The sequence below is a fragment of the Nannospalax galili genome, unplaced genomic scaffold, assembly GCF_000622305.1.
Source record: "Nannospalax galili isolate Female #2095 unplaced genomic scaffold, S.galili_v1.0 scaffold243, whole genome shotgun sequence".
NCBI lineage: Eukaryota > Metazoa > Chordata > Mammalia > Rodentia > Spalacidae > Nannospalax > Nannospalax galili.
The window spans coordinates 3,300,723-3,316,174 of NW_008353490.1; positions in this window are offsets into that span (position 1 = coordinate 3,300,723).

Here is a 15,452-nt window from a genome sequence, read left to right on the forward strand (position 1 = left end):
ATTTATTTATTATTTAAACCAACCTTGTTAAGTGAACTTGCATCGCTTAGATGAAACCCAGGTGTATATATTCTTAATGTGTTATTGACTCTGAAAGCATTTTCTTGATAATTTTTGTCTTTGTTCATTGTAAAACTGGTCTATATATTTTTATTTTTGTTTTGTCTGTCTGGTCTTAGCATAATGATTACATCCATTTCAAAGAATGAGCCTGGTACCCTTTCTTTCCCTTCTAATTTTTGGACCCCTTTGAGGTATGCTATGTCAGTCCTTTCCAAAAAAATTGGAAAATGTCATCAGTGAATCATCCAGCCCTTTTTTTCCTTTTAATTTCTCTTTTGTTTTGTTTGTTTTGTGAGGAACCTTTTAGTTACTGCCTCAGTTTTTTTTTCCATTTCATTTCTTTTGATACATCTGTTTATGTGATTTCTATTTTCTTGACTTAATTTTAACAGGTTATATGTGCCTAGGAAATTATATTTTTCTTCTACATTTTCAAACTTGTTGGAATATAAGTTTTCAAGTTTTTCCCTAGTGATCTTCTGGGTTTCATGGAATGTGTTATAACAGTCCCCTTTTCATCTCTACTTTGACTAGTTAGGGTCTTCTTTCTCTCCTATTGGATAATTTGGCTTGGGTAGACCAATAAGAGAAATAAAAAGGATTCAAACAGAAGAGGAATGGATTATATTATTTCTATTTGTAGCTATGATTCTTTACTTAAAAGACCTTCAAATCTGTGCCAGGAAATGCTTAGAACTGATAAATGCTTTCAGCAAAGTTATGGGATACAAAATCAGCATTAAAACATCAGCAACTTTTCCATATACCACCAACAAACATCCCTGAACAAAAACTGATGAAAAATTCTATTCATATGGATAAAAAATATGGTGAAATACCTAGAAATAAGTATAAGCAAGGAGGTGAAAGACATTTAGAATGAAATATTCAATACACTGATTAAAGGGTTTGAAAAAGTCACTAAATGAAGGAAAGCTCTTCCATGCTCATGGATTGGTAGAATTAATATTATTAAAATAACTACCAAAAGTAACCTGTATATTCAATGCAATCCCTATCAAAATTTCAATGACATTTATTACAGAACTAAAAAAAGAGCCCTAAAACTCATATGAGAATACAAATATACAAAATAGCCAAAGCAGTCCTAAATACACAAGGCAATTTGGGAGGGAAGGATGATGAAGCATTCCATGTTCACAGACTGCAAAGGAAATGTGAGCACTGGGGGGACACAGCACATGAGTCACTGAAGGGTTCTAAAGAGACAAACTACTTTTCTAGGTCCCAAATTCAAAAAACTCTCAGCATGTTGGATTTAATTAAACACCTCTATCATTCACAATTATGAGTGAAATAAAATATTAATTTTATAAATTAACTGAAATGTATTGTTTTGTTTTTGGCAATATAAACTCCTAATTAATTTAAGGCAATACTGCATTTTTCACTTTTCATCCTACAATTAAAATACTTAGTGCCCCTCAATGGAGTATGACCCCGTTTCCTGCAAGATGTTTTTCCCAAATAGTACCCCAGTTGTGTCATATTCCTCTGTGTAGGTTTTACATACTGTCTTCATGACTTAATTTAACATTGAACATACTTCTGTGAAGTATACTTTCATTAATTGACAGGTAACTTTTGGTTTACCTAACTGGATTACAAACTCCTAGAAAGCAAATATATCTTTATATAACATGTGCATTGTTATACACATGCACTCTGTAACACACTTTATAAAAACTGAAGACTGTTTCTTGAGAGAATATTGAAGTACATTGAGTTTATCATGTGAGATACACCTGAGATTGGAATAGTTACTTTAGGAAGTTTGCTACTCCTAACTTCTGTCTGAGAAAGAGTAGCATCATCTCAAGGCTGAATTGTTTGAAAACTTTGACATTTTGATAATCTTAATTACTTCAGTAACATATAATGTTTAACAGAAACATCTAGTAATACTAAAGAAGATAGAAATATCTATTTTATTTTACATACATTTTCATTAAGTAACCACTTTTTTTCTTCTTTCATTTATTTATTGTTATGGCGCTTTTGGGTACTCTAACATTCCCCCTCTGAAGAGGTAACCCTAAAATCTTTTAAGGATTAGAAAAAAGCTCCCAAATACTTTTGACATTTTTGGCCTTTTGAACACAGTATGTTGCAAACAGCCCCAAGGACATTTTGACCTTTAGCTAAGAAACTGGCTACTTTTCTTTGGGGTCTTTTTTACCCTAACTACCTAGCCAATTCCCACCTCCTATTCTTATCACACCATCTTTTGATGGGGTTAAAATCGGAATAGGGACACAGACTGCTCTGGCTTCTTCCATGATGAACAGGGACACAGGGTGAGACAATTGGAGCAACCCTTCAGTGGGTCTATCTAAAATATTCCAAAACTGCATAACTCTTATGAATACGAGATGTGAAGGAGAAGTAAAGGCAAGTGTAATTGGCATTGTAAGTTCTAGACCGGGAACTAGAAAAAAGTCAGAACAGGGCAATTTTCAAATGTCTATATGAGAGTCCATTGGAATTTCTTGACAAGGGCTTCCAAAAGCATCCCTTTTTGATAGCTGTTGGAGTATTTAGAATCAGTGTCAGTTCCCTCTCAAAGACTTCTAAATATGAGGAAAAAACAAATGTATCCATCATTTTAGAACAATAGCTGACTGTCTCCCTTAGCTACAGGTGGGCACTACAGTATTGGAGACCAAGATTTGAAGTCTTACATCTGAACAGCACATTTTAAGTAACCATGTTTTCTATTTTTTAATTTTTTTTTGTAAATTTTTTAAATTTTATTGATATTTTGTGTTATTTCATACAGACATCTTAATCAATCTTAATCATCTTTATACCCCCTTCCCCACTGGCACCCTCCCATAGCCAACCCCCCACTAGAATTTATGTATTCTGTCATTTGCGTTAAGGCCTATCATGTCAAGTTAGTGTCTCCAGATGTATCTCAGTGGAAGTTAATCCACTGGGGTCTAATCAGCCTATCTAAAATTCCTCCCTTTAAGAAGATCAGCTTTTGCTCACCCAGCAGTACTCAATTGCCAATCATTCTTTGACTAAGATTGGGGTCTCTTGCCCTTTTCCACAGTTCTGTGCTGGGTTTTTGTCTGCTTGAGTTTGCATGGGTTTTGTGCATACTGATAACATTGCTGTATACATAAGGCCTAGGGAGCCTGTAGGATTCTATTTTCATATGGTCATTGTGATGGCTAATCCTGGGTGTCAACTTGACCAGATCTGGGATTAACCGAAATGAAAGAGATCTTCTTGGTTGGATCATCTGAAGCTGGAAGACATACCCTAAATGTGGGTGTTACCGTCTGATGGCAGCCCGTATAAAAGACCAAGGCAGAGGAGAACACCAGGCTTCTTTCTGCTTGCCTTCTCTCTCACCGGTGAGTTCGTTCGTCTTGCTACTGTAGACTGAAGACTAGCCTATCTTTTGGAATTTGTCCGACCTTCAGTGACCGATTGGGACTACTGAGACATCCAGCCCTGTGGACTGAGTGACTATGGATTCTCAGCCTCTCCAGTGTGGTGCAGCCATTGTTGGACTACTCAGACTCTATGCTGTGAGCTAAGCTGATAAATCTCTATACATATATATTCATTCTACTGGTTCTGTTTCTTTGGAGAACCCTGACTAATACAGTCATGGACCTTTTTACAATCCTTCTCCCCCCTCTTCCTTAATGGTTCATGAGCCCTGGTTGGGTGAATTTTATATAGAAGGTCCTCTCTAAGGACCCATACTCTGCCGACTCTTATTCTCTATGATTTGACCAATTGTGACCTTTTGTGTTCCTGGTCCTTTGTTGCATGAGGGAGATTCATTGAGAATTGAGAGATGGGATTAGTGTTCTCTTTACCACTTTTTTCCTATGTTCCATGAGCCTTAGGTGGAGAGGGTGCATTGTAGATGTGCCCCTTAGACTTGGACAATTCACAATATCTGCGTGTAAACAGCTATGGAACTCTGTAAGAGTCTCCATCTGTTGCAAAAGAAGTTTCTTTGATGAGTGTTGACTGGCATACCTGTCTGTAAATAAAATGATCCATATTTTTCACATAGAAATTACCTTTTTCTAGGAATGTGACAGCCTTGGGTTTTGGTCTAAGATCTAAGACCTTACTAGTCATGTGTATTTGGCTATGTTTACAGTACCACACATGAGTTTCCTCATATTGAGTAGACTTCAGTCCAATTAGGTAGCTGACAATTACTCTCAAGAAAAAAGTGCCACTACTGTATCAATGCCCTTTGCTGTGCTGGATGTAGATTTTAGGCCCTGAAGCTGACCTGGAAGCCACTTTCCCTGAAGTCTAGCTCTCATAGCTTTGGAATCACTACTCAAGCTTCTAAGGGAGAACATCAATTGATGGTCTAACCACAGCTTCAGGCCTGTTCATTATTATTTTACATGTATGACTATTTTGCATATAAAAGAACAAATAGAAACCACAAAATCCATGCCTTCAGAGCAACAAGGCTAAGGAGAATGCTATTCAATTTTTATAAATACTCAGTAGAAGCATATTTCTTCCTTTCTATCTTTCAACATTTCCCCATAGTTTTGGCAAACAATGAGGTGGAGGTCTGGCATATGTGCATGTAGAAAAGAAATAAGGAACCTGAACTTGAGTTAATGTGACAAACAGAATCGGAGTACATTTTTGTCTACAAATGATCACCAAATTCAGGGAAGGGACTTACAGGAAACTCAAAATAACTTCCTGGCAAGGTCATATTATAAGGAGAGCAGATATATTCAAAAAGAGAGAGGCACCTTTTAGATTCTGAGATGTATAAGAGAAAGAGAGGAAAAGGACAAACTTATATCCCCAGACTATAAAGTAGGTACCCCAATGTACTTAATACTGTAAGTAAAGCTCAGGTGAAAATAAACACCAATAAAATCAGGAACTGTCTGATCCAACCTGTTAGAACACTGAAATACAAAGATTTATAGCAACTAAACAAACATTGAACCAAGAAAAATCAAGATTTGAAAATAGGATCAGAGAGCTTTGTGGTGTTTTACTCTAGATGTGGCAAACATGCAATTAAACTAATAAAATGCACTTGAGTGCTAATAAATATTAAAGTACATATGCAGCAAAGTATACAGAGTTTGCATTCCCAACCATTCAGGCAAGTAATCTCCAAATACATCAGATAATTAGATATAAAAAATCAAATCACATAATTATTAAAACAAAATGTGAATGCTTCCCCAGTATACTGTCTACAAACTTTCTGACTGTGACTTAAAATATAGATGTAATTAGAAAATCGCAATTAGAAAATTTGACTGCATAATTAATCTTAAATGTAAAGTAAATTATATCATAAGTAAGTGCAAAAAAACAAATTAAAAGATGAAAGACAATATTAGTACCGTATATTATATATAACATGTTCAAGAGTAATATGTAAATAATTCTTATTACATCAAATGTATTTTAATTACAGATAAAATAGTATATATCTGACATCACAGCATATATTTTTAAGCATAAAAGTGGTTAAATTAAAGATAACCCTGGAGCGGGAGAGATGACTCAGGGTTTAAGAGTACTGGCTGCTTTTTCAGAGGACCTGGGCTTGGTTACCAGGGCCTACATGACAGAGAGCAACCATCCGTAACTCCAGTTCCAGGGAATCCAAGGCCCTCTTCTGACCTCCACAGGCATTGCACAACACAGATACACTTACATACATGCAGAAAATTTCCTAATACAAGTAAAATAAGAGTTATATTTTTTATTTTTATTACATGGGAGCTGTTACATACATACAGGCACAACACTCATACCTCCCACCCCCAAAAAAATCACTAAATCACTTCAGTGGGTGAACCTTCACAAAAGGGCATTGAGAGACAAACAGTTTGTATATATATATATATATATAATGTGATGAATAGAAATATATTAGACTATATGAAATCGAATAAGGTAGTAATATAATGTGATTTTCAGATAGGGGGAAATCTAAATATGATCAATGATCAAGATATATGAAATTCTCAGAAATTCAATAAAAAGTATTGAAAATTAAAAACAAAAATATCAAAAGTATTTTTAAAAAGGGAAGGGGAAAAAGAAAAAGAGAAGGAAACATGGGAAGAAAATTGATATCATATGCTTTCTCTGACATGTGGAATCTAACTTGAACTAACATGCATACATGCGCATAGGTAGGTGTGTGGGTGACATGAAATCAGAAGAAGGAACACTTGCAAAGAGATCTGAGACCAGTGAGAGAGGGAACATGGAAGGCAATGCAGTGGTAAAGGCCAGGTGAGTAAAATGATCCATAGGCCTAAAAATATCATAACCAAACCATTATTTTGAGTGCTAACTGAAAGAATACATTTAAACTTTATAGGAAATTCTAAAAACAAAATAAAGACATTGACCCTTAATGGACATGAGGTTTCTATATTAGTATGTAGTAAGATTTCTAAAGTTATTTTATGTATATTCATGAAAAAGAACAGAATGGTTTCTGTTGGATTGAATGTATAAATAACTATGACCAAGGTTTTTTTTTATTTGTTTTTATTGATTTTTTGTTTATTTCATACAGAATATCTCAAACAATCTTAATTATCTTTAGTACCCTCCCCTAGCACCCCACCACCACCACTGGAGCCCATATACTCTGTCATCCCTGTTAAGGCCCACTGTGTCATCCCTGTTAAGGCCCAGTTTTTCCCCAGTGCAAATCCATCCACTGAGGTCTAGTCAGCCTATCTAGAGTCCCTTGTTTTAGGAAAACAAGTTCTTCTCCACCTAGCAGTAATCACTTGCCAATATTTCATCAGATAAATTTGGATCTGCTATTCATTTTCCCAGGTCAATGCTGGGTTTTTGTCTGCCTGAGTTTGCATGGGACTTGTGTATGCTGACACCATCACTATAGAATTATATGACCATTTTTTTAAGGCCACCCTTAATTGATAGATACAAGTATTTGAATTGGTTGTATTAAGATAAACTTTACCTGTTCATCTGTTTTTTTTTTAAAAATCCTTTTTGATCATCTTAAAACTGTCCAATACTCAACAGAGAATGCTTGGAATTTTTTTCTTTTCCTTTGAATTTTTTGAATTTCATACATATATCTTCATATTTAACCCTCTACCCTATCTACACCCCCATACCCCCTTCCAGATTTCATTCATTCTGTCATATATGTTATGGGCCACTAAGTCAAGTTTGTGCCCAGAAAAGTCCATCAGTGTGAGTCTATCCACTGGAGCCTGGTAAACCTATCTGGTGTCAATCCCTTAAAATAGACTAACTCTCCCTCACCCAGCAGTGATCAATTGTCAATAGTTCCTCAGCTACTTCTTGCCCATTTTCCCAGTTCTATGCTGGGTTTTTGACTGGCTTTGAGTTTGCATGGGTCTTGTGCATTCCCTCACCAATATTGTAAGTTCATATGAGTAAGTTCCCAGCTTCTTGGAAAATGTTTCCATGTGGTCATCCACCAACCCAGGCTCTTATAGTCTTTTCACCCCCTCTTCCACAATAGCTCTTGAATCCTCAGTGATAGAGGTTTAATATAGGAGTCCTACTCAGGGACATGCACTTTGTAGTCTTTTATTCTTTACATTGTGGCCAGTTGTGGCATTCTATGTTAATTGCCATCTATTGCATAAGGAAGCTTCACTGGTGGGAGTTGAGAGATGCATTAATATTCTCTCTGCCATTATTCTGCTATCTTCAGTGAGCCTAAGTGGTAGAGATTGCAATGTAGATGTGTCACTTAGGGCTGGGCATCTCACAGACACTTATTCTCTGCGTTTGACCAGTTGTGGATTATATATGCATATATGCATGTGCGTTTTTCTGGTTTTTCATGTCTAAGCAGTATTTATCTCTCCTTCCTCTCTCCAATATAACCCTTTACTCCCTCAGCTATTTATTTTTCTGCAAATATAACAATAAAAACTTAGCATAGAGTAAGAAATTATGTTTGCCTAGGGATTTCACAGAAATGTTTTTTTTTTTTTCAGAGCTATGATCTCTCCAGCCATCTGTATTTGACTATGTTTGCAGTACCACACATGAGTTGCATTGCTCTGAGTGGGCCTCACATTCATTTAGATAGCCATGCCACTACTATATCAATAAAAATAGTTGGCCGTGCTGGACATCATTGTGCTTATTAGGATTTATAGCTAGACTGAAACATCGATTTGTTTTCTCCCTTAGCAGCTCGCATAGTATCCTCTAAAAGCTATGAGAGCTAGTCTTAAAGAAGGAGGCTTCCAGGTCCGTTCCAGCTCATGGGGCATTGCTCCAAGTCCTGAGTCCTAAGTATATTCTGTTTCAGCAGTGGGACTTATCTTTAAGTTCTGGAAAGCAATCAAGAGTTGTAGCAATAGCCTATGTTATTTTTGGGTTCTTTTGGACTACCCAGGCCAACAACTCAAAAGAATTCCCCTATCTAGGATTGTGTTTCTTGATCTATAGCCTTCAGCTATACACACAGTCATATATGTATATGTGTGTGTGTGTGTGTGTGTGTGTGTGTGTGTGACTGTATGTGCATTTTCAGTATACATTTCCCTCTGGTGTTTTATACCACTTAAGCATTATTTATCTCTTCACTCTCTCCCCCATATAACCCTCTCCTCCCTCCCCTGTTAAACTACCCCATTTTCCTCATTTCTCCTTTGAAAACACCTGTCTCCACTATCCCCCTCTCTTGAGTTCCTTCTTCCCTTTTCCCCTCATGGTTTCTTGTATAACCCTTCATCTCTCTTACCAGTTAAACACACCCATTTCCCCCAATTCTCTCTTTATAACACTGGTCTCCTACTGTACCCATCTCTCTAATCTCTTCTTCCTGTTTACCCCCATGATTCCTTTCCATTTTCCTACATCCTGTAGGTACATTAAGATATATACTCATGTCCAAGGATTTAGAGCTAAGATCCATAAACTTCTATGGCTTACTTTTTTTCTGAATCTTTGTTACTTTACTGTGCATAACAGTTTCTAGTTCCATTTATTTACCTGCAAAATTCATGATTTTGTTTTTCTTTACCACTGAGTAGAATTCTGATGTGTAAATGTACTACATTTTCATTACCCATTCTTTAGTTGAGGGACATTTAATTTGTTTCCAAATCTTAGCTATTGTGAAAAGAGCAGCAACAAACGTGGTTGTATTGATCTGCAGTAGGATGAATACTTTGGATATATTCCAAGGAGTGGTATGATCAGATCAGATGGTAGATAAATTTTTAGGTTTTTAAGAATTCTTCAAACTTATTTCCATAATGGTTGCAACAGTTTGCAATCTGCCAGTGAATGAGGATTCCCTTTCCCTGAAACATTATCAGTAATTGGTATCATTTGTTCTCTTGATTTTTTAAATTTGTTCTTATTGAATTTTTGTGTATTTCATACAGAATATCTCAATCAATCATCTTTTCACCCCATCCCCACTGGCACCCTCACATATGCCCCCCACTGGAATTCATGCATTCTGTCATTTGTGTTAAAGACTTTTGTGTCAAGTTAGTGTCCTAAGATGTTCCTCAGTGCAAATTCATCTACTGAGGTCTAGTCAGCTTATCTAGAGTCCTCCTCTTTAGGAAGATCAGCCCTTTCTCAGCCAGCAATAATCAGTTGCCAATATTTCTTCAATTAAGTTTGGTCTCTGCTGTCCATTTCCCCATCCTATGCTAGGTTTTTGTCTGCTTGAGTTTGCATGGGATTTGTGTACACTGATACCATTGCTGTAGATTCATATGGGCAGAGTCCCAGGAGGTCCATATTGTTGTGCACCTTATCCCTGGCTCTTACAATCTTTCTGTCCCCTCTTATGCAATGCTCCCTGAGCCCTGTGTGGGTGAAGTTTAATGTAGGATTCCTGTCCAAGAACCAGCATTCTACAGACTCTTCATCTCTAAGCTTTGGCATTTGCGACCTTTTGTGTTCCTGGTCCTCTGTTCCATGAGGGAGCTTCATTAATGAGAATTGAGAGATTCATTAGTGACCTCTTTACCTTTGTTCTACATTCTGTGAGCCTTGGGTAAAAAGATTGCATTGTAGATGTATCATTTAGGCCTGGGCAATTCATAGACAATGTCTGTGTGTTACTGGTTATGGTACATGCAAAAGAAGAGTGGTGATTGGGATATTTGTCTGTAAATATAAGGATACGTATCTTTCACATAGTAAGAAATTACATTAGTCTAGGGATGTGACATGTTGGGGTTTTCTCTAAGATCTATGACCTCTCCAGCCATGTGTATTTGGCTATGTTTACAGTGTAACACTTGAGTTTCCTGCCATTTAGTGGGATTTTATTCCAATTAAGTAACTGTTGATCACCCCCAAGATAAATGTTCCAATGTCATATGCTCTGCAGGTTGTTGATGTGTGTATTTGGTCTTGAAGCTGGGGTTGGACCATCTGTTGATATTTTCCCTTGGCACTTTTATAGTGCTCTCCAAAGCTATGAGAGCTAGCCTTCAGAGGAAGTAGCTTCCAGGTCAGTCCCAGGTCCATTGCTCCAAATCCTGTGTCCAAAGTATGTTCTGTCTTCACCTTCAAATTCTGTGAGGAAATCAAGGGCTGTGGCAATAGCCTGTGTAATTTTGGGGTTCTCTTGGACCACCCTATCCAACAACCAAAGGAATTTTTCTCTGTCTGGCACTGTTACTTGTTATAGCCTTTAGCTATACACTTTGACTCATGTAGAGATATTGTATATGTAATTTGTCCTTAGGTCGTTGGACTAACATGATTCCCTCTAGTTTTTTAAAACTAGCTAGACATTATTTATCTCTCCTTTTTCTGTTCTCTTTATCTTAACCATTATGACTGGGGTAAGTTGAAATCTTAAGTAGTTGTGATCTAAATTTTTCTAATTACTAAGGATTTCAAATAACTTTTAAGTTGTTTCCTAGATGTTCTTTCTTCTCTTGAGACCTTGTTCAGAGCTGTAACCCATTTTTTAATTGAATTTTTCTTGCTTCTTTGTTTTTTGAGTTCTTTTCATGTTCTGGGTAATAATCCACTATCAGATGTATAGCTGGTGAAAATCATATCCTACTCTGTGTAGTTCCTCTTCACTTGATTGGCTGTTTCTTTTGCTGTGTAGGAGGTTTGTACTTTAATGAGGTCCTACTTCAAATTAGTCAATTTAATTCCTGACAACTGATGTCCAATTTGGAAAGTCCCTTTCCTATACCTATATCTTGTAGGGTACTGTCTATGTTTTTGACTAACATTTTCAGCATTTCAGGTTTTACATTAAGGTCTTAGATCCATTTGGAGTTCACTTTTGTTCAGTGTGATAGATAAGGGTCCAGTTTTATTCCTCTATAAGTGGACATTCAGTTTTGCTAGCATCATTTTTTTGAAGATGCTGTCTTTTTTCCTGTGTGCTCTTGGAAATTTTGTCAAAAATCAAATGCCTCAAATTTCTTGTATGCATGTTTAGTTTTTTACTTGATTTATTTGATCTATATGTCTGTTTTGTGTCAATACATATGCTGCTTTTCTGTTTGTAGCTCTGTGTTACAGATTGAGCTCTGGAATGGTAATATACTGGGCATTGTTCTTTGTACTCAGGATTGCTTTGTTTATGTAGGGGCTTTGTGAATCCACTTGCCAGGTTTTGTTCAGCTACTCTGGAGCTCTCAGGAAGGAGAAGCAGGAGAGTTTTTAAATTCAGTCCTGGCATGGGGACAGTAGATGAATGCTCTAAGAAGCTAAGCAGAGCAAATGTGATCTCTGGAGCAGTGAAAATGGACCTGGTCCTGGAGCAGGGGGATCAAGACCCAGTAGGCAGGTATTGACTTACCAAGCTCCTCCTGAGGTCTCATGTAGGATGAACAGGTGGTGGTAGGGAGCTAGGCCCAGGGCAGGGATGGTGACTATGTCAGGATAGTCTGATAAGCTAATCAGAGTAAATATGAGCCCCGGAACAAGGAGAATGGAGCTGCCACAAGTGCAGCAGCATCAAGCTACTTAAATAATTGTTATAGCTAAAAATTAGGACTTAAATGCAAATTCGGCTATTTCATCAATAACTTTTTACTTCTTTGTAAGCTGTAATAATGTCTTAATACTTAAAACTCATTTTTTCATAACATTATAATGAAATTGTATGCGAAAACATGTTTCTCTGTAGAGAACTAGGGGGTTTTCAGATTCAGCTGCAGTACAGTTATATCATTTGATGTAGAAAAGCAGTCTGCTGCCAGCCTTTCAATAAAATCACCCAAGGAGCATGTGATGAGCCTGAAAACATATCTGCATGAGGCCCAGGAGCACACACAGAAGAGACAAACCAAATGAGGCTCCTTCTTGACAATAATGTTCACTTTTAAGAAATTATTGGGGGTACCTGAAAAGGTGCTGCACATCTTTTATCCCAGCACTCAGAAGGCTGAAGCAGTCCTGGTATTCATGATGTGATCCAGTCCACCAAGGGCTACATAGTAAGATCAGCTATCAAAAAAAAACCAAAAACAAAAAAACAAAAACAAAACAATAGAAGCCACTGGGGTGAGGGTTACCTTTTCTGTTGTTACAAGTTTAGAAAACATTTCAAATTATGTTATTTGGAATTAAAATAATTCCAGAGTTGGATATGAAGGGCAGCTTTAGGAGCTAGAGCTCACATACATAGATACATAGAAATGATGTGACACCAGGTCTTTCACATAGAAAAATGCAATGGCTTTATTTATTTAGTTTGCTTCACATTTTTATCTCTTACTCTAATGATTAATCTTGATTGTCACTGTGGAAGCATATGACTGACCATGTCTTAGAGGTATTAACTAGATTAGGTTAATTGATGTAGACATTGTCATTCTATGAACTGGGGTCTGAGACTGAACAAAAAGGAAGAAGCTTTCTGAGCACAAGCATTCCCCTCTCTCTCTCCTGATTGTAGAGACAATGTAATTAGATGACTCACATCTGTACCTTCAAATTGTAAGCCAAAAAATTCCTTAATTACTTTTTAAATATTTTATTTTTATTTCATGTGTATGAGTGTATAACCTGCATGTATGTAAGTGCACCCATGTCATGCAGTGTCCATGGAGGTCAGAAGAGAGCATTGGATTCCCCTGGAACTGGAGTTATGGATGATTGTTTGCCAAAATGTGGGTGCTGGGAATTGAACCTGATTCTCCTGCAGGAACAGCCACTGTCCTTAACTGCTGAGCCATCTCTCCAGTCCCATCTTTAATTACTTTTTTCAGGGTTTTTGTATCAGTAAGGGGGAAACTAATAAATATATCTACAGTCTATTTTATATAAAGAAAGTTCTCACTGATAGTTCCTGATATACTGTGTAACTACCTGTTTCTAAAGATTTATTTATTTAATGCTATGTATATGAAGGCAGTTGTGAGCCATCATATGGGTGCTGGGAACCCAACCTCAGTCCTCTGGAAGAGTAGCAAATACTCTTAACCATTGAGCAATCTCTCCAGAACCAACTACCTGTTTTCTAATAATACATTCTGTTCTGTGCTTTTCTGTATACATATCATCATGTGCAGTGTGTTCTATAAGCTACATCTGAATGCAATATGTTTGGAAGCACAAGAATACTAGAAAGCATTTCATTTGGATGATCAAGAAAGAGTTTGTGAGTGATTCGTGATTGGACTGAACCATGTTCAGCATATACAATTTCAGTAAGAAATGATGAAATAGCATTCAGTTGAGAAAATGAGATATTTGAAGTAGCTCTAGAAAGAGAAAGTGACCCCGCTGATTGAAAATTGGGGTTATCAGAGAATTAAATGATATAGAATATTAGCAAGGTCCTTCAAAACTGAATAGTGTAAAGGGCAGAAGGAATTGCTCATGGTTTCAATTTGTAAATATTTATATTAATTATGTGAGAACATCATACAATGTATTTTGATCGTAAGCCCCAAACTCTTCACAGGTCCATCATCACTTTCTTACCCGCTCAACTGTGTGTTTTATTTTTACTTGAATTTAGCATGTGTTGCCAAAATCATCTCAGGTGTGGCACTTGCCCTGCAATATGGTCAACTAACTAGGAATAACGCATTTAAAGAAAGCTGACTCTTCCTCTCCCAGGAGCCATCAAATGCCAGTAGCTCTTCAGCTACAAGTGGGACTTAATACACACCTCCCCTCTCCATGCTGGGATTTTGTCTGGCTTGAGCTTGAGCAGTTCTTGTGCATATTTTTTCCTTGCTGTCTAGAAAACATTGTTTCCTTGTAGTCATTCATCTCCTCTAGCTTTTCCAGTCTTTCCAACCTTCTTTCAAGATCTCTGAGCCTTGAAGCAAGAGATGTGATATAGATATGCGATGTAGTGCTCAGGATTCCATAATCTTTATGCTCTGAACATTGACCAGTTTTGTGTGTGTGTGTGTGTGTGTGTGTGTGTGTGTGTGTCTGTGAATTGCCTTCTACTCTAATAAGCAGTCTCTTTGATGAGGGTTGAGAAATGTACTAATGAATATAGAAATAAGGGTCTTGGTAAAACTATGTCCAATTAGTGGAATATTGCTAGAAGGTTCTCCCTATGACCTGCAACCTGCTTAAACACAGGTCTTTGGCCCTGTTAATAGTGCCAGGTATGGGCTCAATCTTGAAAAGCTGGCCTTAAATCCAGTCAGAAGGTGATTGATTGCTCCCATAACATTTATGCCACTACTGTACTAATGGGCATACTTTACCAGGTTATTCAATATTGTAGGTCATTGGGTTGACAGTTAAATAAGTTTGGTGATTACTTTTTTCTCCGGTAGTGTGTGTGACACCTTCCATCATTCAAGTGAAGAGGTAGCCTACAGAAGAAGTCTTTTCCAGCTATATAACTGACAGAGGGTATAATATATAGACTATGCAAAAACCTAAAAAAATTAAACTTCAAGAAAGCAAGAAATTGAATGAAAATTGGGACATAGAACTAAAAAAAGGATTCAATAAAAATGAAATACAAATGACTGAGAAATACTTTTAAAATGTTCAACATCTTTAGCCAGAGAGAAATGCAAATTAAAACTACTTGGAGATTTCACATTACCTCAGTAGAAAAATTACAAAAAATGCTGAAATGCTGGCATGGATATGGAGAAAGAGGAGGACTTAACCATTACAGAAGGGAGTGCAAAATGGTACAGCCACTGTGGAAATCAGTGTGCAGATTACTCCACAGCCTATTAATAGATCTACCACAAGATCCAGCTATTTCATTCTTGGTCCTAAAACCAAAAGGAATCTATACCTACTACAGAGATGCTTGCTCACCCATGTCCATTGCTATACTCATCACAAGAGCCAATAAATGGAAACAGCCTAGAGGTTCATCAACTGATGAACAGATAAGAAAAATATGATATATTTACACAATGTACTAT